This window comes from Alligator mississippiensis, chromosome 3 (assembly GCF_030867095.1).
Source record: "Alligator mississippiensis isolate rAllMis1 chromosome 3, rAllMis1, whole genome shotgun sequence".
NCBI classification, from domain to species: Eukaryota; Metazoa; Chordata; order Crocodylia; family Alligatoridae; genus Alligator; species Alligator mississippiensis.
The window spans coordinates 44,418,739-44,444,687 of NC_081826.1; the positions used below are offsets into that span (position 1 = coordinate 44,418,739).

General features: G+C 43.9%; 1 protein-coding gene across 8 annotated transcripts in view; it reads left to right on the forward strand.

Annotated features, from left to right (window-relative positions):
- Positions 1–25,949, forward strand: part of LOC109285183 (uncharacterized) — a 295,380-nt gene that overhangs the window by 165,779 nt on the left and 103,652 nt on the right. The window lies entirely within an intron of this gene.

Genomic DNA, 25,949 nt, shown 5'->3' on the forward strand with positions numbered 1-25,949 from the left:
CATTTTTTATGATTCTAAGGTCAGACAGTTTTGAAATTTGCAGGCTTAGGTACTTGAGTTGTTGCTCAGTTGGTGTTGGGGTTCCTCTTTCATCCAGTGGGATGATGTAGGTTATCTCTCATTCTTCATTCTCTCTGGGGGATGCAGTAGTCCTTTCATTGGTGGCATGTAAGGTGGTTGCACTATTAGCTTGTTTTATGTTTATGACTTGCATGGACTGTTATTGTAGGTGACCCAAACATGGATATGATGGACAATGCCATGCCACTTCCCTCACCTTGCAAGCTGTCCAGTTCTGCCACAGTGAATTCTTTTTTTTTATTAGCTACTGTAGCTATGCAATTCAAGTTCCTCACTGCTTTGTAACAAAGTTTCTTTTACATTTTTAAATAGTGTTTTGTTTTCAACAATTTATATGCTCAGTGATCTGGAAAGCATCAGGGTCTCTCGAGCAAGATAGCAATTAAATCCAAGGTTTCTGCATAAGACCTAGACTATCTCTTAGTCCAAGTTAAGCTTCACTAATGCCCAAAAGCCATGTACATTTTCATTCCTAAGAGTCCCTTCAAGCACTTTAATCAAGGTATCTAGCTGCTTGGAACAACAGAAGTGATTAGCTATGTAGAAGCTAGCAGCAGTACAGATTTAGTCTTTTGTCCCTCTGTACCAATTGTTTTCTTTCTGCTTATTGTTCCAACTCAAAAGATGACCATGTAGGAGAGAGAGAAACTGATGCTCCTTATTCAGCAGCAGGGATCTAATAAACATTGAAATTGAATCACACACACACACACACACCAGGTTTAAAAGCCCTTAAATAAAAATGTAAGGCTTTCTCTGTTGTGTAAAAGTGACATTCCTTTGTTTCTTATCTCTATAATTACCAGTCAGGCAAAAAGGGATGTATTTCTGATCACAGAAGGGAGGGGAGGGGGGGATTTCTTACCTGTCTGGGGGACTTTAAAAACTCCCCAACTGCTGTTCCTGCAGTGTGTTCAGAAAGAGGGTGGGATGTGCCACTGTACCCCCTTGATACTCCCTAGCCCCGTTGCCATTCCCCAGTTCCAGAATGCATGTGAAAGAACTTTACCTGCTAGAAATGTAACTCAGAAAGATATTATAATTTGGGGGTTTGGAAAAGGGAAAAAATCTTGCATATAGCAACTAAAGGTAATTTCACAAGTGTACTGAGTAAACATATGGCATTAGAATTACTGTTAATGAGTTTGTAATGACACACACTACTCAACCCTGAATAGAGCAATGTGGCTATAACAGTATTTTGTGTATGAAAGGATTAAACCACTGGAGTGGAGCTCAGGAGATTTGGGTTCAACTCTCAGCTCTGCCACAGGCTGCCTGTGTGACCATATGTCAAATGGTCTGTGGACAGCGGTCATTCTAAATCATTTTAAAAGTGAAAGGCACTTGCTTGGGACTGTGTATCAGATGTTTGGATTTAACTGTTATGTCTGTCCATTTGAATGAATGAAACTACTGTAAATTAAACCCGAATGAAACACATTTAACATCACTGCATTTTAGATTCATTTACACTGCTGTAGGGGCAGACAGATGTAACCGACATATTAGATTGGCTTATCCTAGTAAAAGTTTAATACCAGTATATCAGTCACTTTTGACTGTATTTTTGCTTACATCTCTCTCTGCCTCAGTTGCCTGGCTCTAAAACAGAAATTGATATTATTTGCTTCCTCCTTCACCCCCACCCCTTTAACTCTTTGTCTATTTAGTCTGTAGACATTCCAGGACAGGGATGTTTTCTTAGCGTGAGATTATGAAGCACCTAACACAACGGGATAATTTGGGTTTTAGATATTTGTCTCCACTCCAGTTCAAATAATAATAATCTGAAACTTTAATTTTATATAGGAGAATGTCATGAAACCTTGACTCTCTGATCCACATAGTCTATAATTTACACACTAAAACAGTTCTGACAAGCAGCTAGTATTATTATTGATTAATCTAAATATATACCAGAGTATATTAAGGTAATTAATATATCCCAGAGACCTTCCCTCCCCACTCCCTGCCCTTCCCCCCCCAAACCCAACTTGGGCTTTTGTTGCATTAGGCATTGTACAATCACAGTTCAAGAGAGCATTCCTATGCAAGTAATCTAGATAGCCCTGGAGGTCCTTTCCAATCCTAAGATTCAGTGATTCCCTCATCTTCAAAAATGTGTTGCACTAGAAACGTTTCATGTTAATAAGACTTCTGACTTCTATAAATGGCAGCAAAGTGATAATCGCATTAGAAACAACTATATATATATATGCATAGATAAAATATTGCATGATGAGTATATTACTCTTCTATGAAATGATATAATAAATAATACCAAACTATGGAGGTAAAATGAATAAGTGAAGCTTGTTGTCTGTGATGCATTCTTTCTGCATTTTTTTCTGAATCTTGCAAACTTACAAACCCAAGAAATCTGTGTGTGCCAAGTCTCAAGTGCAAGCTAATGAAATTCTGCTGTACTTGCATTTCTTAAAAAATAAATACAGTAAAAAAAAATGAATACCAGAGAGGTGAGATCAAAAAGCTGCAGGAAATTAAAGGTCACAAAGTTAGTGTTTCTTTTTGGGCTCTGTATTGTGAAAACAATACTGCCATTTAAAGAAATGTTACTTATTATTGGGGTCAGGTTGTCTCTTCACTCCTGATCCCTGCCTCCAGAGAGCCTACAGGAGGTGAAGCTTCCACTTTCAGTGAAACAGGTAACTTTGCGTTTCCTGCACAACCATTTCACTCATTTCCCCCTCATTCGTAGAACAAGCAAAAATCCTCTCCTTGGCATCTGGAGGAAGTGCTGAGGGAGAGAACAAACATGAGGCCAGATGTGGGGCAAGGATAGGCAGTAGGTTGCAGAAGGATGCAGATTGGTGGAAGGATCTTAGGTGCAAAATGTAATACACCCCGAGGCTATATTACATTTTCCTTGTAGATACAGCATTGTAGGGATTTTGTGGGATGCAGACAGGTGCCCTAATTACCTGTGGTAGTGCATCTCTGCAGGGATTAAGACAGGGGCAACCTCAAATGTCGGTTGCTCAGTTTAGAGCCAGAGCAGAGACCCTCACCTCCTGCAAATCTCGAGACGGTCAAAACTGGCAAGGCAATTTTAATCAAACATTTATTTAATGAAAAAATCCCCCTCACTCCTGCCCAAAAACACCTGTTATCAAAAACAAAACTTCTGAACTTGTTCGGTACGAAATTTCTTGTGGTATCTTAGCTCCGTTGTTCTTGAAATACATTCCTAAACCGTCTTCCCAAGTGATTCTCATGGGGGATTTTTTGTTTACTGAAGTCCCAGTTTTCAGTAGATGAAGACTTCTGCCAGATTTTAAAAATCTGCAAAAAAACAGTGAAAGACTGGTTCCCAACTGAAATGTGCAAAACAACATCCAGATTTTTTAAGATTTTTTTTTCAGTTAAATTTGCTTGCAATCCACCAGATCTGGGGCTGGTACCTTGGTGCAGGGACAGTGCTCACATTGTGAAGGAGCAATGCTGAGGGCGCTCAGTGAGGAGATTCTTACAGAATTTTCCTTTCCTAGACATGGGCGAGAATGATCTGGGTCATTAGGGACTTTCCTATTATTATTGATCTTACATGGGGGTGCTCTCTCCTGTGGGAAAATTCCTTCCTACCCCACATTTGGTGATTGGTATGACACCCAATTGCAAGGCCAAGATGGCCTAACTAGGAATCTCTGGGTTTTCCATGTAATGGCAGGAGCGTCATCACGCTGCAGTCAAAATTTCCAAGCCTCATTCAAGCCACAGTGATGAGTGGCATTATAAAGCCCAAGACAGTGAGATATACACTATTATTATTGGCTGCCAAAACAGAGCAAATTACTAATGACTTCCTCTGCTTCACAGAAGCCAGCCACTCATGAACTCACTGTTCTCAGGTTTTTTGCCCTTATTGTTTCCTCAGACACCATTTTTTGCCTTTTTTCATGCTTCGTTTGTTTTTAATTGTTTGGTGTGGGGCACTGTATTTCCTCCCTAAAACTTAAACCTTATCAATCAACAAGCTTCTGTAATGCCATGGAGAGCCATATTCCCTTATGCAAAAAGCCATCTGCCTTGGAAAACCCTGCTGAATTCCTCTTCTCTGATTCACTATGACTGCTTCTCATAATACATCTGGCACATCATTTGCCTTCTCCAGTAAGGTGCAGGTAACAAAATGTAGTACTTATACTAAAATTTCCCTGATTCTTGATCTATCTGAAATGTCTTCCCTGAAGAGAGTGAGAAGATGACTATTTTGCTTTTATAAGCAATTTATTGTGGCCCAGAATATCTGCTCTTTTAAGAATCTGTCACCATTTACAGTGGATGAAGCAAGTGTCTCAATAGTAGCTTAATGTTAATTTCCCTTCACACAAATAATGGCACTGATGACTCTTGACCATGTGACAGGTTTGTGAGTGATGAGCCTTGAGACCCCAGTAGTGACACTTTTCTTTCTTTACACTGGTAAATTATTCATTATTGGTGCAGCCCTGGGAAAACATAAAAAGGGAAAGCAGGAGAGAGGAGGGATTATGTTGCTAATGATAGAAACTGCTGACAAGTCCATTGGGGCTGGGGAGTGGAAAAAAAATCCTTGGTGTATATGTGCCAGTTAAGGTATTGTATTCTGCCAGCTTCAGAGTGTACCATCCATGGCTTGTTTCATTAATCTTCCTCAGAAATTTAAGCAGAGAGAATTAAAGGTATAAAACAGGGGAAAACTATGTTACTCATTGGAGAGATCTGTTCGTTATGCAAACTAAAACAGAGGTACCATCAACTTGTGATTACTCTGGCATCATCCAAATTGGGTACTTTCATTTTATTCATGTGAAATTTGTCTGTACTTTCATTGACTTCTTTATTTTCTCTTCTTAACTTGCATGGAGTTTTTCTGTGCATTGTTCAGCATTGTCTTCATTCCAGCCCAGAGGTACCTGTGTTTGAAGTTAGGTGGCTTGACACTTGCTCGCTCTCTCTCTCTCTCTGTCTCTGTCTCTCCCTCTCCCTATTTGTAAAGTACCCCTGAGACTTTTTTGAGTGAAAGATGCTACATACATGTAAGATTCAATTATTATTGTCATCCAGCATTTGCTGTAATGTATCATCTACAATTTTTAAAGTATATGCTGTTCCTCCCCAATGTATCAACTCAAGTCGTGATTAAATTATATTAAACTTGTCCAAGTGAGCTTATGGGGGATTTTTCTTGTCTTTCATTCCAGGCTGTTAATTTTTCTCATCCTAGTCTATGACACCCTCGTCTCTGCAGCTGGGATGGAAGGATAGAGAAGATACAATAATGTTTTACTTATTATCCAGTAAGGGGTATTAAGAAGAATTATATATATCAAATTGTTATTAACTATCCATTTGTATTCACCTCTGGTTTATTCTTCTGGCATAAATGAGTTGAATACAAAAGAGACTCAATAAAGATGGCAGTTGTTTCACCCACCTTACATCCTAAATATGGTAGGAAAAGGAAGAGTATTAAGTTCCATTTTCTCTCCACTGCCTGTATTCAGCAGTGGTCATCTTTATTTAATCTCTACTTATGGCCTTTTTACCCTATTTAAGACCATTCGTTGATTCCTTTTCACTCACACAGCCAAGAAAAAGAGACCAAAAGAAGACACTGCACACAAGAGGCATGAAATCCTATTCCTTTATCTCTGAAGCTTCTTCACTAGTGATCAAGATAGAGAAATGTTCTGCATTGCAAATGGATTGGACTGGTCTGAGGACTACAAAGAATGCAGGCAGTAGGGCCCAGGACTGATGTGGCATTCCCTGACAGGCACACAGGAAGGGTGATATCTCTGGTACTGGGCCAGCAGTGCCCTGTAAACATCAGACCCAGACCCTGTGCATTTATTTTTAGCACAGACTTGTGGTTAATTGGGCTGTATCTGAGTGAGGTGCTACTATGATAAGTGGAAACCAGAGGAGTTCAAAAAAGGAATATTGTGACTTTCCCTTGTGTTGCTAGAGATTCTCTTTGGTGACAGCTGATATTACTGAGAAGGGCTGAGAAGGGCAGTCACCCCTGCAAACACTCCTGACTTGAATATGAAAACATGGCTTCAAAGCTGAAGAAAGCCTCACCTTCCACATAGAGAATGCATTCATTATATCCACATTTTTAAAAGAAGGAGAGTAGAAGAGACCCATCTCTTCCTCCTCCTCCTCCTCTGCTGCAGAAGAAGGAATATCCCTCTCCTTCTCCTTCTTTACTGGGTGGGGAAGTGTTGCTCCCTTTCCTTCTTGGCAGGTAAAATGAGAATTCACCTCAATGGAGAGCTGAAGCAGTGAAAGGAGGAGGAAGAGCTGGACTTTGGCTGAGGTATTTCTAGGTTTCTCAGCTTCTCTGCTGGCAAATAGAATAGCAGTATCACTTCTCTGGGATCCCTATAGCCTCTTCTAAAGGAATCTGGGCTGTTTTGTTTTATATACCTGGATATTTTAACTCAGCTTCCTGTGAAATGTTCATGTCTTCTAAGTGCGTGAAACTATCAGTTATTTCAGACTCAATGGCTAGGTGTTCCTGGTCCTTCCACCTGAGTTTGTTCATAATCCAGTACAGACTGCCTATCTGTCTAAGACAAGTGGTTAAGTCAAAGTGATTGGGTTTTTCAGATTTGGGTTGAAGCCAGAGTATAGCCTTGCACAGCCTCAGACATTACATAAAAATGTATGCCCTGGCTTATCTTATGATAGAGTTGGTGTCTGTGGACAGGGGCTCCTTATGGATAACTTTCTCCTACTCCTTTCCCCTTCTGGGCAAGCTGAGGCAATTCCACAGGGTAAGACCTGTAGTATCTCCTACTACTTTGAAATGCTTAAACCATTGTAAGTCCTCCTCAGAGTAAAGTGTGGAGAAAAAAATTATTGTATCACTATAATCCTTCTCTCTCCCTCCCCCACAATTCTACTGAGACCATTGTCTTCCAGATGTAAAGTTGGAATTCTTTCTGTAAAGGGCTTTCAACATGCTAGGGTGGGTATTGCAGGTTCTTAGCACCACATGACAGGCTCAGATATAGACAGAGATGCAGCATTCAGGTAAAGAAAGGCAGATCAACCATTGTAAAAACTGGCAGGAAGCAAAGCACAGCAGTGGACACTAGGACAAATTAAAAATAGGAAAGCTCTATACATACAAATCTCGGAGCAGGGTAATAGAAGCAAAATAGTAACAAACACATGTTTTGTGCAGCAAAACAGGGACAAGGGCAATCTCTGCTTCACTCGGACTCTCTTCCCTTTTCTTCTTCTAATAGCTCTTATATTTCATTCTTTTCCTTTCTTTCCTTTAGTGCTTGTGCAAAAGAGGGAAAGAGAAGCTAGACTGTAACCCCTTAATAACTAGGGGCCAGGAAATTCTTCTATCAGTCAAGCACTTTTGGCTAAATCACTATGTCTCCTGCTCTGGATTGTTTTAAACAAGATCTCTGGTGGCATTTTGCTATGTATATGTTTAGTCTGTCTTCTATCCAGTTTCCCCCCCACCCTAAAATATAGAAAAACTTCAGCCCTGAGATCTATCAAATCCTTGAATATAGACAGTCATTTTTTAAAACACTCCTGCCCTTTTGCCTTCCTAGGTTGGACCATGAACTTTCTAAACTCTTGCACCTTTTTTGAATTAAGGAGTAACAGCTGAAAAGACAGTAGAGTAAGGGCTGAGGTTAAGGCACTGGTGAAGGCATTGAATTGGGAGTTCTGGGCCGAATCCCAAGCTCTATCACAGAATAGAAGCATGACCTTCGGCAAATCACTTACAACTCTCTGTATCTCAGTTCCTCAGCTCTAAGATGGGGATAAATATATTTCCTTCCTGCAAGCTTTTGTCTGTCTTTTGTATTTAAATTATAAGCCCTTTAGGTTGTGGACTGTCTTTTAAATCATGCGGGGTCCTGATACTGGAGGGGGCCTGTATTACTTCACATGAATATGCTAATACAAATAATACTGTATGTTTTGTAATAATTTTTTTGCTATTTTTCTCAGTATAAAATCTCAGAAGTTTCAGTTTTAAGCAAGTAGAGTTTCCATTGTCCTTTGAACAGATTGCACATGCACTGCATGTAGTTGATGGTGGTATACATTTCAATTAGTGCCTTAATGCATTTTACCTTTACTGGTAACTTAATAGCAGCAGTGCAACATGAACTTCAGCCCCAATCTTCTGGATAGGTTTGATCCTCATAAGTGTACAACTTAGCCAGGCTCCAAATCCCTCTAATCAAATTGACTGAATCTACTCATTAGTCTGACTCAGCAATAATTTACACTGCTCCTTCACAATATGCTCAGTCACTTGGTGACAGGATGACTTCAGCAATGAGCCCTGTATGCCTTTGCAGCTGGCTAACCTATGGCACAGACAAGAGTGAATTCTGACAACTGAATGACAAACTCGTGAAAGTGAAAGCACAAGGCCTGGGAGCACTTGTATGATCTATTACTACAGTACAATACCTCTGTCATTTAGCAAAGGAGTTGATTGCTGAACAGTGAGGGATAGGTTCTGAGCATGTTGTTCTGCTAAAAGGCACAAGTGTCCTACTATACAAATGTTTGTCAGCCAAACTCCAACAAATGCTTATTTCTTAAATCTATAGAAGGAAAAATAGATGACATGGTTCCCAGGCATTTGGATCCAGAAAGAACTCTATTTTTCACTTTTAGCACATTCATTAAAGAATAAAAAAAGATTCTTTAAGGTGATTCATAGTGCCAGTACTTAAAGAGAAATATGAGCTCAAAGTTGGCCATTTAAAAGCTCAAAAAACTAACTTCAAGGAGAGATCTGTGGACAATCCTTGTCGGCATATAAATACTGGATAGATTTATTTATTTTTTGGCCTCAGAGATATGATAATGCTGCATAATTTGCTAGGCACTGCTTCAAGTTGGAGCTGATGTCAGAAAGTGCCAGGCAAAACAGGCAGGGAAAATAGCATCCAGTATTCATCTTGTACAATGATGGTTGTTTTGTTTGGAGCCACTGAAATGATGCAAATAGATCTTTTTTTTTTTTTTTTTTTAAGGTTTCAGAGCAGTCTCTTCCCACGCTCTGATGCTTGGGAGGGGCACCCTACAGGCAAAAATTGATTTATACAATTTTTGATTTATACACAGTTTTGTTTCTTTAACGTTTAGAACATTTCTTTTTAATTCTGCGTAGCTCCCTTATCCATTAAGAGTCTTTTATGGTGAGATGGGATATATCTATAACAGTCATTGTACTTCATTTCTGAAATGTTTAAAAAAATCTATTGCAGCAGACCCACACAAAAAGAACCAGGAGTGGAAACCTGGCATGTTGGCTTTTCTTTTGTCTATTTTTTGTGAATTCTGGTTCTAGCTTTGCAGGTGTTGCTGCTGGTGGACCTGGGAAAACTTTTTTTTCAGGAATAGTAAATGTGCCCAGAAATATAGTTCCAATCATTCTGTTTGTGAATTGGATAAAACTCACCAAACATTTTGTCTAGGAAATGAATTTTGGAGGGGTGGGCATTAGAGCCACAAAACTGCTAGAGGAAAAGGAGGTGACAGTAGCTTCTTACTGAATATGTTTGAGCACTCACAATGGGGGCACCCATCTTCTCGGAGAATTTGAACCTTCATTTACCATCTCCCAAGAAAGTGCACTAATGACCAGTTAGTATGGTATTTGGGAAGTTGGGTGTGTGTACTTTGTCCTCACGATCCTATTGCATTTTGTATAAATAATTAAACAGTCACTGGATTGGGAACACAGCTGCCCCCCTCCTGCGCCCCCCTCCCCAGCATTAACCAAGAGAATCATTTTCAGTCTCTTGCTTTCTTTTCCAATGTTTATTTAAATATTTTATACAAAGTTGAACAGTATCAATCAATACAGTTAAGGGAGTGCTCCACCTTAGTATATACTACAGTTAGGGCAGTCTTCAGGGAGGTGAGGAATATACATATAAATCTCTTCAGGAAGAGGTGGAAATGAGTCTTGAGCCTCTTATATCTTGGGTGCCTTCTCAAATCAGTAAACCACTGGGCAAAAGGGAATCACCAGCTGCTGTGGTTTTGTAAATCTTCACTGCCTTACAAGTGCCCAGAGGGATGGTTGGTTGCATTAGGCTGAAGTGAAGCAGAAGGCAGGGCAGAGACTGTTTCAGAGGGGCATGAACTTTCATAGGCAACAACCTGCTTCATTAGACAGTTCACTGAATGCCCCAAATGAGACATTTTATGCTAAACAATATGACTTTTTTGTCTTTAAAAATTCAGTTTGATTGGAATTAAACATTTCTTTCAATTTTTTTGGATCAGAAGCTGAACAGAGAAATCAGTTGTGATAAGAACCTTGGTTGCTGGCCATGCATATACCAACCTGTTACAATTAGTTGGTGGCCAGGCAAAATTAAAAATTACAAATAACCAGGTCAAAGTGCAGGCTGCCATCCTGTTCAGGGTTACTTCAATAGATAAGCAGCCTGACTTGATAATGATTCATTCTTTCTAGGAAAGTGCATGTACTAAGGGGCTCAGACTTCCATTTCATTTCTCAGGGCAAATGATAAAAGAGTTTATTCCTTTGCCTCTTGCTTTTAAAATGTTGTCTTTCTGTAATTTGGATCTTACTGACAATCATCATGTCATTCTGTAGCAAATTAACTATTCCATGGCCAATCTGTTGATACAAAATTGCAGGAAACTTAGGGAGCTCAATAATGAAAGTGTTTCAGTTATCGCTACCTATAGGCTCCTTTTATATTTCTTCCTCACTGCCTTGAGGTAGTATCATGACTGCCATCAGTTTGTTTGATGTCTGGGCCAGCACAGCACTGACTTGACATGTGCATTAAACACACTGACAGCAGCTAGGAAGTTCATTGACGCTGGGATGGCAAGGAATGAATGGAGTCCAAAAGCAGTGAAATGCACTCTTCGTACATCACAGTGGAGGCTTCACTTTCCCGTGAGATACTGGCCTATTACTTGTCTGTGAGACACACTTCAACACACTGTGTCAAACAGCAGAATCATGAGAAAACTTGAGATGTATTCCCATTAAGGCTAATTGATTTTTAAATACTCTATTATCCAAAGTTGGCATCTAATTATTTCTTTCAAGACCTTGACATTTCTTTCAAGACCTTGGCTACTGGTAGTCACAAGAAGCAATGATTGTTCAAATTGTAGTGTTGTGGTGGGCAGCAAAGGTTTGGTATGAAAGGAAAAGAGGAGGCTTTTTATATTTTGTCTAGCTGACATGTCTGAGGCTTCTGCAGAAAGAATTGTGGTGCAGTAAAAGAAATGAGTTGGAGTGGGGAAGCTTGTGGATGTAGTCAGACTCCAGCTGGAGTAGGACTTCTATACAGAGATCAAGCTGTTCTGGCAGATAATTTATTATCTTTCTCAACAAATCAGTCTAGCCTCTGGGTCATTAATGTTTATAGTGAAGTCCTAATTAAGCAAACACAAATCTTATGCACTTGAGAGATCACTTTAAAAACAATAATTGCATATCTTTCTTGTATCCATCCCTATATCTGATTTTGTCATGAGAATATTAATGAGATAAGGACAGCTGAAAGAAAATCAAATGTTGGAAACATGTTAGGGACAACCAGGGCTTATGTCCTTGTGAAGAACAGGTCAAGTCCAATGAATCTCAGTCAATTGCCATGGTTTTGCCCTTGTGCAGTCATTTCTATCCATGCACAGCATGTGTGGAGCAGCTAAATCAAAGAACTGAAAGACACTCAACACCTACCTGGCTAATGTGTAAGTGGCTTCAGAAGGTGGCTGTCCTGTGAGGCATGAATGGCCGTGCTGTCTAAGCATGGTTATGCTCCTCAATATGAAAAAAACCCCCAACATACTGAAGACAGAATGGCCCTCTTATTTAAGAGAGTGATACAGAAAGATGAACAAAAATAACTTATGCAAATGTATGGTCCCTATATCAAGGGACCTTAGTTAATGGTGATGGTCCCCATCATGGTAATCTTGAGTGCCTTCATAAGGGAGTGCAATGTGTATTTTCTTAGGAGTGGACAAAATAACACCCGCCTCTGCAGCACATTACTATTAAAATACTTAGAAAAAATACTCAAATGATATATACCACTAATGCAAAGTATTATTATGATCCCTAATATTTATACATAGGGATAAACCAATATTGACATTTTTCATGCTGACTATCTTATGCAATCTTTTCTTCTAAGTATCCTGACTTGCTATAGTTATCACTTCATACTTATTTTAGACTTTCACTAGCTAGCCAAAAGTAAAATGTTGCCACAGACTGAAACTGCCTCAAACACATATGGGTCTGGTTAAAAGAAAGAGAGAGAGTTTAAAATGTAACTATTTTAGGAAATGAAATAAAGTTTTGCATTTTCATCAGGTCTTTAAATATTTTATGGCATATCAGTATTTACTTATATCTTGTTAAAACATCTCTTATGTACTTTATGATGTCCTTTTCTTGGATATACACTAAAGATGATGAATCCTAGCCTTATGGAGAAAACTTAATTACCACACTGGATTAATTTAACCAACATAACAGAGAAATAGTATTCATTTCTTGTGTTCTGTTGCTATCCATGTTAAAAATACCTTAATATTTTGTAAATACCATTCTTGGTAAGGTAAAATGATCTTTTAATCTATAAATTAAATAAATGTACTATAAAATGTCCTTTAATTAAATGGTTTAATTACTTTTGTTCTTAATTTGCCATGGATCACAAGAAATTATTTAGGATCATTGACTTTGTTAGTCTGGCTGGATTCTGTCGAATCACAATAAATAGATAGATGGGTAACACCAGCCCACTTTTGGCATCCACATGCAGTGACATACACTGTAACTACAAAACAGCATGTTCTGAGCCTATGTTTTCTCTGGATAGTAGTAGCAGGAACACTGTGTTCATTTAAATTAAACCAGTTCCTTGGATAATAACAAAGTAATTAAAGAAGCCACAGAGGAAAAAGAGCCAATTTATTTGAATCATGTTCATAAAAACTACAACAAGGGCCTGAAGGTACAAAATAATGTAGTTAAGATGGCAGATTGATGATTTTTAAAAATGAATCTTGATATTAATTTAAATTATTGTCCCTAGTCCGAGAATAATAATTGATGTGGATGCTTGATTTTTACTTTTTTTTTTAATCCTTCAGTTAAGTGAAATTCAGGTAAAAATATGCAGGGACAAACTGGCCCAAATATTTAGAGTCCAGTTCATCTCCAATTGTATATTAAGGTTAGATTATTTTAATATATTCATATTTTCACAATTTTCACTGTAACTGAAGAAATATAGACTCTTATTTCTGGATCATTTGAAAGTAATCTTGGTTTATCCTGAAACACGTCAACCTGGAGGACAAGAAAAGCCTGCCTTGAAATCATGGAGAACCTTTCATCATATGTGAACATGTAAGTTGGTGTTAGAAACTGATATTAGCCTCTTATCATCATTGCATAACTAATGGCTTAAAGAAGCAAGAAAAATATATTGATGACAGCTTCAGTTCATCTCTCCAGAAGTCTGTTGATTTTTTGGGGTTTTTTTTTTCTTCTGGTTTAGCTCTGTGTGTTATGAAATTCCCAAATCACAAAAGATACCAGCTTGTATAAGGAAGATGACAGTTATAGTGTTCTTTATGCCTGCTGAAGAACAGCTGGATGAAGCTGAACCCAAACAAGGCAGAGATGATGCTGGTAGACAGGAAAGTAATTTGAAAAATTCAGAGCCGTGATACAGTCTCCCTTAATTGAAGGGACACAGCTATTACTGATTAATTTGGTCTGTAGTATAGAAGTGAATTCCTTGCTGTGAAGAACCTAACTTAGCTCTCACTTAGAAACATCCATGACTGAAGCTGTTTGTCATCTGTAGGAGACTCGTCTTCTGTGGCAAACAATGCCCTCAACTCAGATCGTCATACTTTTGTCACTTCTCGGCTGGAATGCAATAATGCAATATAAATAGAAATAAAGCCTTCAGGTATCCAGGTTGTAGTCATATTGGTCTAAAGGAAAAACCAATCAAGACTCATTGATGTTAGGGTCAGAAGGGACCTCAGTAGGTCATCGAGTCTGACCCCCTGCCCTGGGCAGGAAAGAGCGCTGAGGTCAGATGACCCCAGCTAGGTGGTTGTCCAGTCTTGAAGACCCCCAAGGTAAAGGAGAGCACCACCTCCCTTGGAAGCCTATCCCCAGCTCTGGCAACCCTTACTGTGAGGAAGTGCTTTCTAATGTCCAACCTAAATCTGCTCTCTGTCAATTTGTTGCCATTGTTCCTAGTTACTCCAGGGGGTGCCCTAGTAAATAGAGCATCTCCTATTACCTGCTACCCTCTCCTGATGAATTTATAGGCAGCCACAAGATCACCTCTTAGCCTTTTCTTGCAAAGGTTATTGAGATCTAGGTTCCTCAGTGTCTAGGGCCTTGCCTGCATGCCTCTGACCATACGAGTGGCCCTGCTCTGAACCCTCTCAAGATTCTCCACATCCCTCCTGAAGTGCGGCACCCAAAACCGGATGCAGTACAGGCAGTCCTTGACTTACAATGATTCAAGTTTCAACGTTTCACACTTACAATGTTTCTAAATTGACACCGTTTCAACTTTACAGTGCTTGATCTGATGTGATGCCATGTCAGTGAACAAGTTCAAGACTCCAGAAAAACCTGCAGCTAAGACTCCTGAGAAGACACTAGCCAAGAACCCTTCAAAAAGTCCAACCAAGAGCCCTTCAAAAAGTCCAGCAAAGTCACCACAAAGAAGTCCTTCCAAATCAATATGGTTGCTATTTGCAGTATAAATACATTAATGCAGCTATATTATGCATGTATAATTGATTGAGTACAAACTTCTTGGTTATTTTTGGTGAAAATAGGGTATTGGGCCTTGGTTTAGGAACCAATTCCCCATTTATAACATTGCTTCCTATGGAAAAATCAGTTCCGAGTTACAATGTTTCAACTTAAGATGCAGTTTTCAGGAACCGATTGTGTGGCAAGGCCGAGGACTGCCTGTACTCTAACTGCAGCCTGACCAGTGTCATAGATTCATAGATTCATAGATGTTAGGGTCGGAAGGGACCTCAGTAGATCATCGAGTTCGACCCCCTGCATAAGCAGGAAAGAGTGCTGGGTCTAGATGACCCCAGCTAGATACTCATCTAACCTCCTCTTGAAGACCCCCAGGGTAGGGGAGAGCACCACCTCCCTTGGGAGCCCGTTCCAGACCTTGGCCACTCGAACTGTGAAGAAGTTCTTCCTAATGTCCAATCTAAATCTGCTCTCTGCTAGCTTGTGGCCATTATTTCTTGTAACCCCTGGGGTCGCCTTGGTGAATAAATACTCACCAATTCCCTTCTGTGCCCCCGTGATGAACTTATAGGCAGCCACAAGGTCGCCTCTCAACCTTCTCTTGCGGAGGCTGAAAAGGTCCAGTTTCTCTAGTCTCTCCTCATAGGGCTTGGTCTGCAGGCCCTTGACCATATGAGCTGCCCTTCTCTGGACCCTCTCCAGGTTATCCGCATCCTTCTTGAAGTGCGGCGCCCAGAATTGCACGCAGTACTCCAACTGCGGTCTGACCAGCGCCCTATAGAGGGGAAGTATCACCTCCCTGGACCTATTAGTCATGCATCTGCTGATGCACGATAAAGTGCCATTGGCTTTTCTGATGGCTTCGTCACACTGCCGGCTCATGTTCATCTTGGAGTCCACTAGGACTCCAAGATCCCTTTCCACCTCTGTGCCACCCAGCAGGTCATTCCCTAGGCTGTAGGTGTGCTGGACATTTTTCCTCCCTAGGTGCAGCACTTTGCATTTCTCCTTGTTGAACTGCATTCTGTTGTTTTCTGCCCACTTGTCCAACCTATCCAGGTCTGCCTGCAGCTGTTCCCTGCCCTCCGGCGTGTCCACTTCTCCCCATAGCTTTGTGTCATCTGCAAACTTGGACAGAGTACATTTGATTCCCTCATCCAAGTCGCTGATGAAGACATTAAAGAGTATCGGTCCAAGGACCGAGCCCTGCGGGACCCCACTGCCCACACCCTTCCAGGTCGAGACCGACCCATCCACCACGACTCTTTGGGTGCGGCCCTCTAGCCAATTCGCCACCCACCGGACTGTGCAGTCATCCACATCACAGCCTCTTAACTTGTTCACCAGTATGGGGTGGGATACTGTATCGAAGGCTTTCCTGAAGTCTAAGTATACGACATCCACCCCTCCTCCTGTGTCCAGGCGTTTTGTAACCTGGTCATAGAAAGAGACTAGATTGGTCAGGCACGATCTGCCCGCCACAAACACGTGCTGGTTTCCCCTCAGCATAATTTGCCCTGCCGGGCTCTCACAAATGTGAGCCTTGATAATTTTTTCAAAGACTTTACCAAGGATGGAGGTGAGACTGACTGGCCTATAGTTGCCCGGGTCCTCCTTCCTCCCCTTTTTGAAAATGGGGACCACGTTAGCCCTTTTCCAGTCCTCTGGGACTTGGCCCGTGCGCCACAAGCGTTCGAATATTCCTGCCAGTGGCTCTGCAACGATGTCGGCCAGTGCCTTCAGCACCCTCGGATGGAGCCCATCCGGGCCTGCCGATTTAAAGGCTTCCAGTTCTTCCAAATGACTCTGCAGCACCTCAGGATCTACGTATGGAAGTCTGGCACCTTGCTGCTGCCTCTCTACAACCCCAGTGAGAGACCTGTCGTGCCCCTCACTTAGGAACACTGAGGCAAAGAACTCGTTGAGGAGTTCAGCCTTGTCCCCCCTATCAGTCACCAATTGTTTCTGCCCATTTAGCAGTGGTCCTATTCCTCCCTGGGCCTTCCTTTTACTCCCAATATATCTATAAAACAATTTCTTGTTGTCTTTTACTTGGGTTGCCATCCTCAGCTCCATGGTAGCTTTGGCCCGCCTAACTGCCTCCCTACAAGCACGAGCAGAGGAGGTATATTCATCTTTAGTGATCTCACCCTGTTTCCACTTTTTATGTGCTCCCCTTTTGGCCCTTAGGCTGCCCTGGATTTCTCTGGTCAGCCAGGGAAGCCTCCTGGCCCCTTTCCCTCTTTTGCCTCGCTCAGGGATTGTCATGCTTTGTACCCGAAGGATCATTTCCTTTAGGCACAGCCACCCTTCTTGGGCTCCCATCCCTTCAAAACTCCTACTCTGCAGTGCGTCCTTGACTAATTGCCTGAGTGCATTGAGATCAGCTTTCCTAAAGTCTAGCACTTTCACCCTACTAGTTACCTTACCCACCCAACGTCTTATGTTGAATTCTATTATTAGGTGATCACTGTCTCCCAAATGGCTACCGATCTGGAGGTCCCCTATCATGTCATCCCCTGTTGCCAATACCAGATCTAGTATGGCATTCCCCCTAGTGTGACCATACACCTCCTGTGTCAGGTGGAGGTCCTGTATACAGGTTAGAAACCTGCGTGAGCGATGGGACCTTGCTGTCTGCGTCTCCCAGCAGATGTCCGGGTAGTTTAGGTCCCCCATGACTACCGCCTCTTTAGCTTTTATGGTCTCCGAGAGTTGTCTCAGGAGCCCCACATCTATTTCTTCCCCTTGGTGTGGCGGTCTGTAGCAGACCCCTACCACCAAATCCCTTTCTCCCTGCCCCCCATGTAGCCTAACCCACAATCCTTCTACTTCCTCAACCTCGGATTCTGTCTTGATGAAGGTTGATGTATATTGCTCACTGACATAAAGTGCAACCCCCCCCCTTTCTTCCCTGACCTGTCGTTTCTATATAATCTATAACCCTCAATATGTACCGCCCAGTCTTGGGATGAATCCCACCAGGTCTCTGTTAGCCCCACTAAGTCATAGGTGTTTAGTGCAAACAGGAGCGCTAATTCATCTTGCTTGTTCCCCATGCTCCTAGCATTAGTATATAGGCACTTGAGCCCTGCGACTGGTGCCTTTGCTGCCTCCCCGCTCTGAGTCCCAAGGGGCCCATTGTTTCTTACCTTCTTGTTTCTTACCTGTTCTGTAGTGCTGGCCTCCCCATGGCTTTCAGGTTTCCAATGTTCTCCTTCTTCAGGCTGGGCTGTCCTTGTGGGTGCCACATGGTTTGGTGGTCCACAGCTTCCCCTGCCCTCGTACTCCCCTCCCCCCGATGAGCCTAGTTTAAAGCCCGCCGGAGGAGATCCGCCAACCTAGTAGAAAACACACGCTTACCTTTGGGGGACAGGTGAAGCCCATCCCAGCTGAGCATGTCCCTCGTCGTGATGTGCGGGTCATTGTCCAGGAATCCGAAGCCTGCCTCGAGACATCACTGCCGAAGTTGCCAGTTGGTCTCTCTGATGCAGTTCTCCTGCCGTCTTCTTCGTCCGGTCACTGGTAGGATGGAAGAGAAAACCACCTGTGCACCCAACTCCTTCAGCACGCCACCCAGAGCACTGTAGTCCGCCATCAGGTGATCGGGGGTTCTCCTGGCCGCATCATTAGTACCCACATGGACTAGGACCATGGGGTAATAATCGGTGGGCTTGATCCTGGCCTGGATTACCTCCGTCACATCCCGAATCTTTGCTCCAGGGAGGCAGCATACCTCTCGTGCCGAGGGGTCCTGGCGACAGATGGGTCCTTCTGTACCTCTCAGGATGGAGTCTCCTATGACGAGCACTCGTCACCTCCTCCTCTGGGTGTCGCGTAGAGGGGAAGCATCACCTCTCTGGACCTGTTCATCATGCATCTGCTGATGCATGATAAAGTGTGGTTAGCCTTGTTGATCACTTTGTCAGATTGACGACTCATGTTCATTTTGGAGTCGTCTATAACTCCGAGATCCCTTTCCACTGCTGTACTGCTGAGAAAGTCATTCCCTAGCCTGTATGTATGTTGGTGGTTCTTTCTGCCTAGGTGAAGCACTTTGCACTTGTCTTTGAACTGCATCCTATTTTGTTCTGCCCATTTTTCTACCTGTCCAGATCCTCCTGGATCCGATCCCTAGCCTCTTGTGTGTTAACTTTGCCCCATAATTTGGTATCATCTGTGAACTTGGACAGGGTGCTCTCTATGCCCCTGTCCAATTCATTGATGAAGAACTGAATAGCACCGGTCCAAGAACCGAGCCTTGTGGGACTCCACTGCCCATATCTTTCCAGGTTGATATCAACCCATCAACCACCACTCTCTGGGTGCGACCCCTAAATGAATTTTCCACCCACCTGACCTTGTAAGGATCTGCATCACAGCCTGTCAGTTTATTTATGAGAACAGAATGTGATACCATATCGAAGGTCTTCTTAAAGTTTAGGTAGATGACATCTACCTCGACTGCTGCAACTAAGCATTTTGTGACCTGGTCATAAAAAAAAACAAAGTTAGTCAGTCAGGATTTACCTGCAATGAACCCGTGCTGATTTCCTTTCAGCATTATTTCCCCTGCTGGGCTCCCACAAATGTGATCCTTAATGATTTTTTCCAGAGTTTTGCCAAGGACTTTAAGGTAAGACTAACTGGCTTATACTTTCCTGGTTCCTCCTTCCTCCCCTTCTTGAAAATAGGGACCACACTGGCCCTTTTCCAGTCCTCTGGGACCTGACCAGAGCACCATGAGTGCTCGAACAGTCATGCCAGTGGCTGTGCTATGACACTGGCCAACTCCTTCAGCACGCTTGGATGAAGTTCATCCGGGCCCACTGATTTGGACACACCCAGCCCCTCCAAGTGCCCCTTCACTAAGTCTGTGCTAGCAGTTGGTGGGCTGGTGTCCCTCCTGTGTCTATCTGTGACTCAATTGGGAGATTGTCTTGGTTTGTGTCTAGGAATACAGATGCAAAGGACTCATTGAAGAGCTCAGCTTTGCCCCCCCCCCTTTGTCACTAATTGCTCTAGTTTGTCCTGTAGGGATCCTATGCTGTCCTGTGCCACCTTTTTGCTCCCTATATACCTGAAGAAGGGCTTTTTGTTGTCCTTAATTTTTGTTGCCAGCCTGAGTTCTAATCCTCCTTTGGCCTTCCTAACTGATTCCATGCAAGTGCAAGCCAGGGAGGTATACTTCTTCTTGGTAGCTACTCCATGTCCACAGCCTTTATATACCTCTTTCTTTGTCCTTAGGCTTTCCTGGACTTCCATGTTTAGTCAAGAGGGCTTCTTGGCCCCTTTGCTCCCTTTTATGCGCAATGGGATTGTTTCCTTCTGCACCCATAGGATTGCTTCTTTGAGGAACAACCACCCTTCCTGGACCCCCATTTTGCCAATGCTCTTGAGCTTTAACATCTCACTATCTAATCTCTTGAGCACATTGAAGTTAGCCTTTCTGAAGTCTAGCACTTCAGTCCTGCTGGTTAGTTTACCCACCCTTCACTGGGTAGTGAATTCAATCAATCGATGGTCACTATCCCCTAGGTTACCTTGTACTTTCAGGTTCCCCGCCAAGGTTGTCTTTGGTACCCCCCTGTTCTGATGTCTATCGGGCCCCTTAGTGCTTACCTTAGTGCTTACCTGGACTGATCCAGTGCATTGCTCATGGCTCGCTAATCCTAGGTTTTCCTTATCCTCTCCTTCCCCATTCCCCGATGAACCTAGTTTAAAGCCCTTTGGTGTAGATCAGCCAACCTGCAAGAGAACAAACTCTTACCTTTAGAAGAGAGATGAAGACCATCTTGTCCCAGGATGCCTCTCTCATGGAAGTGTGGATCATGTCTGTAGAAGCCAAAACACACATGGTGGCACCAAGTCCAGAGCCTCAGGTTGACTTCCCTGATGCATGCATCCTGATCCTGATGGTGACCGCTGACTGGAAGCATGGATGAAAAGACCACCTGTGCCTCCGACTTCCTAAGCCTGGCCCCCAGAACCCTGTAGTCACTCATGACATGGTTCGGAATACACCTGGCTGCATCATTCATGCCCACATGGATGGGGACCATGGGATAGTAATCAGAGGGCCGGATGAGGTCTGGAATCCTCACTGTGATGTCCTGTATCCTGACTCTGGGTAGGCAGCAAACCTCCCATGCCATGGGATCTGGACTCAGAGTAGAGATGATATCTTTTATTAGACCAACAAGATTTTTGCAAAAAAAAATTCTTTAATTGCAAGCTTTCGGGCACAAGCACCCTTCATCAGGCATTGGAGAAAAGATTATAAAAGTTCTCTTGGGTAGAGATAAAAGTTTGTATTTCATAGGATTGCACAGAGGAGTCAATAGATGGAAAACTCCTCTGGGCAGTCAGTTCATTGCTGATATGGAGTCTTTTACCTCTCTGTGAGGTTCTGTGATGGTGCAAATTACCTTGAAAGAAAGGCAGGGGCAGTGTCTCAGGTTTCAGGTAGTCACAGTTGCTTCCTGCTTGGGAAAATATGAAGATTTCATTTTAAAAATTGGCTGAAATTCTGTGCAGGTTAGCAGCTATGCATGAATGCTTCTTTTGATCCAGAAAAAGTCCAGCAGGTACCTGAGAAGGATAAGAAAAAGTGTATATTAGTGTAAAACAGTGGTTTTGGAAGGAAACATTCTGACCTGGAATAGATATATCAGTGTTGAACTGCTCTTTGCAGACAAGGAAGGGAACAAATTCAAAAACTTGTGAGAATTGCTTTTGTTTTTCATTATGGACAATGGAAACAAAACTCAAGTATACTGAAATTTGAAATTCTAAGTATAAATAATTCCTCCCTGTTGAAAATCACTTTCTGATGAACTGCTGTGTTGCACTATCCTGCTGGTAGTTACATGCTGATTGATGATGAACAACAAGGGCCTCAGCAACTCATCTGGCTGCCCATAAAAGAAAAGCAAAATGTTTCTTAATAAAGTGCTGCCTTCAGCATGAAGTTTTATTCCAAAATTACAAACCAACTGGAATAGGAATCTAGAGAAGTTCAGTGATATGTGTTTACAACATCAGTGCTCTTTTTCAGTCTTATTCTTACTGAGTGCATCTACACGTGCCCTGGAGTGAGCAGTTGGTATTGTGCAGTCCCGGTGACACATGGGTCATTTTCAACCCTACTGTACAGTAGGGCTGTGCAAGGCTTTGGACCGTGCTTCAGAACCGGAAAAGATTTGGACTCTTTGGACACCGAAGTGGCATGTCCGGATCAATGCGTTGGCTTCTTTAGGCTTTCTGAGTCGGTTCGGAGCTTCTGAACCAATTCAGAAAAGCTTCGGAGGGCTGTCTGTGTGGGGAAAGAGAAAGTTAGAAGAGGGAGGGGGAGCAGCAGGGGGAAAACTGACATGTCTAGGTGACCAGTGAGAAGGATTTCTCTCTAGCTGCCTTTCCTATGACAGTGTCCGGGGGGAAGGACCTAGAAACAGCATAAAAGCCACTGTTTGCAAGTGTGCCGTGCCTTTTGTAAGCTTGTTCTGCCTTGGGAACTGTGTGAGAAAGGTACTGTGGCAGGCAGGCAGCTCAGTCTGGCTTACTTTAGTCAGCAGTTGAACGTGCCTGTTCCTTTTTGTTGTTACAAAGGATGGGTAGGATATAGCTTAGCTTAGCTTAGTTTAGCATTCTTACTACTATTCAATTCATTTCTTTCAATTTATATTTGCTCTTTTTTTTTTTTTTGTAAACTTTGAAAAAAGAAAGCTGTGTTTTCCCTGCCAACATGATCCATCACTGTGCAGGGAAGCACAAAGATTGCATGCACGTGCGCACACTTATAATATACACACATAGAAGAAGAAAAATTAGATATTCATAGAAGAAAAAGACAGACAGACAGCACACATTTTTTACATAGCTCTTAACACTTCTTGTGACTGAAGCAAACAATCAAAGAAGAGTCCAGTGCACGCACGCAACAGAGGGAATAAAACACACAATACAAAAGGACTGACACACACACAGACCTTTTGCAGCACAGGAAAGATTAATATGAAGTGTGCTGGAAAGACAGGTGCCAGGTCTTCTGGCAGGGGACGGTGAAGGGGTAGGGGGAGAGCTAGAGCTGCAAGCCCCCTCACCCCCAAACTCAGTTGCATTTTCTTCCCAAGCAGCCATGACATCAGTGCTGCCAGTGGAAGCAAGGAGGTGGGAGCAGTGTCTGTACCTAACGTCCCTGCACCTGCACCACCTCCACAGTCCAGAAGTAGGTACCAGCAGTGGAATCACTGTCTCCTCCACTCCAATGTCATCTCTCAGTGTTAGCCTCCCACTGCCAGGGGAGGACCTGGAGCTGGAACCAGAGATGCTGAGTATGCTGGCTCAAGCAATTCTGGGGACTGAGGGGGAATCAGAGTTTGTGCTCCACACCCCTCAAATTGCCCCTAGACCCAGGTCTCCTCCAGAAAGCAGCACCTCGGAGGAGGCTGAGGTTATGGAGGCAAGTGGCTCAGCTGAGGCAGCTCCTTCTGCTGTTCAGCCTCAGCCTGCTGAGGAGGATCCTCACTTTCAACCCAGAAGAGGGCAAGTAGTGTTGTGTGGGAGCATTTTGAGCTGGCAGATGATCCTAGGTTTGTCATCTGCTAGCACTGCCGAAGGCACATGAGCTGTGGTAAGGATGTGAGACACTTTTCCACCACGGCAATGTTGCTGTATCTGAGGAGGCAGCACCCTATTGCCTTTCTTCCTGCTCAGTCTGGCACCAGTGTGAGTGCACCAGAAGGGAAGTCCCCCGCTTGCTCCAAAGCCCCCTTCCCCCCAAAGCAGAGGCAAGCCACCCTGAACCAGTGGGGGAAAGGTGGACAGAAAGGGGGGCATGTTCCCAAGGCAAGTGAGATCCCCCAGAGCATTGGGGAGATGCTTGCTCTGGATAGCTAGCCCTTTTCCCTAGTTGAGCAGTGAGGGTTCAGGTGGCTCGTAGTACTGCTGGTCCCATCTTACAAAGTGCCCACACATGCCACCTTTAGCAGGATGGTGGTGCCCTTCCTGTGTGAAGCATGCAGGAAGTACTTCAGGGAGAAGCTGCGCGAGGCAGGGCCGTGGGTAGCCTTGCACTTCACCTCCAACATCTGGAGCAGCTGGGGTGGTGGTCACTCCTACCTCTTCCTCACAGGACACTGGTGCAATCAGTCAGGCCGTTGGCTCTACTGCAAGCCGAGGTGCTGGATGAGTCCTATACAGCAAGGTTAATCATGGAGGCCATGAACCGCATGGTGCAGGGGTGTCTCATTGGGCAAGCCGAGCTCAACCATGGGTTCATGGTCACTGACAATGGGCTCAATATGGTGAAGGCTGTTCATGATGCCAAATTTTCTGGCATCTGCTGTGTGGCACACAGGCTGCACCTAATAGTGAGGGATGCCTTGGAGGGGGTCAGTGCTGCTGGTGATGGTGCTGCCACCACTACTGCTACAAGCCGGTTGAGTTTGAAATGAAGGAAGGTGTAAGGCTCCTTTCACTGCAGCATCAAGCGGGGCAAGATGCTGCAGTAGAAACAGGCGGAGCTGAGCATCCCACAGCACAAAGTCATGCAGGATGTAAAGACTCGGTGGAACTCCACATACCTGATGCTCAAAAGGCTGGTGGAGCAACAGAAGACCATCAATGAGATAGCCTTGCTTGGGGCGGTTGGGATCAATGGCCCCCAGAACAGAACTGCGTGGGGTACCATCTCACAGATCTTGGTGGTCCTCAAGCCCTTCCTCAAGGCCACCAAGACCCTTACTGCTGCCAATGCCTTCCTCAGCCAGGTGATCCCCCTAGTGAGGGAACTGGAGAACCAAATGGAGAAGTTCCAGGGGATCAATGTGCCTGGCTGGGGCAGGCCACTGTCACCTAACCACATGTGCACCAGTGAGATGGCTGAAGGAGGGCATCAGGAGACGGCTGGATCCCTTGTGGTCCAGTATGGTCCACATGATGGCAGGCATGTGCGACCTGAGAGTGAAGAGGAGCATGTGCATTGACAGCACTAAAACCCTTAATCGCTGGATGCAGGTGCTGGTAAACAAAGTCAGGGAGGCCGAAGTGCAGAGGCGAGAGGATGTGGAAGAGGGGGATCCACTTTCCTGTGCCAGCACTACCAGCACCTGGACCAGCACCAGCCAGTCTCCTCCATGCCAGCCACTGGCAATGTGGGCCATGGGCATGGCTTCAATGTTGGGGTCCAAACGCACCAGACCCCAGCCTCGGGCATGGAGCGCCAAGGCTTCAGTGGCTACCTATCTCACTGAGGATGTGGAGCCACTGAATTGCAACCCCTTGGCCTAGTGGGCAAGATGCAGCCAGATGTGGAAGGATCTGGCCAGGTTGCCCGGGAACACCTGTCCTGTCAACTGACCAGTGTTCCAAGCGAGAGGGTGCTCAGCATCACTGGGGATGTTGTGACACCCCACCACACCTGCTTGGATCCTACGTTGGTGGAGCCCCTGATGTTCTTAAAGGTGAACCTCCCGCTGCTGGGGTTCCCCAAGCTCCACCTACAGACAGACTTAGTGCCACCCTCCTCACTCCATCTGCACCAATATCCTTTTTTGAGGTTTTGAAAAGCCAAGTAATGCCCAGCTCTCGGCTCAAGGGGGCACTAACTGCATCACTAGCCAGCAGGGGAAGAACATGTCCCTGTTGAGGTCATTGCCCTGCCAGGATGAACTTGGAGGTATGGGTTTGGGGCTATGGGGAAGGAGGGAGGCACCAGGTCCTGGGCATCACCACTGAAACTGGACCCTGCCAGGGTAGGGAGGCCTGTGGGACTGCTGGTGGTGCAGCAGCCCCATAAGTGCCAGGACCAATGATACCCTGGTGAAAGGTGGGTAGAAGGCAGCATAGCCTCCAGCTAAAACATGCACGCACAAAGTCCTGGCTGGGGAATGCCCAGACCTGTCACATCTTTGACAGGCCTGATGCTTGCTGGTTGCAGTGCAGTTGTGAGGCTCCCGGTGAGCTCAGCTTAGCTGCCTGGGATGCCAGCTTTAGGGTTGAAAAACCCTTTGTCAGGCTGAGGAAGTACCTGCAGTTGGTC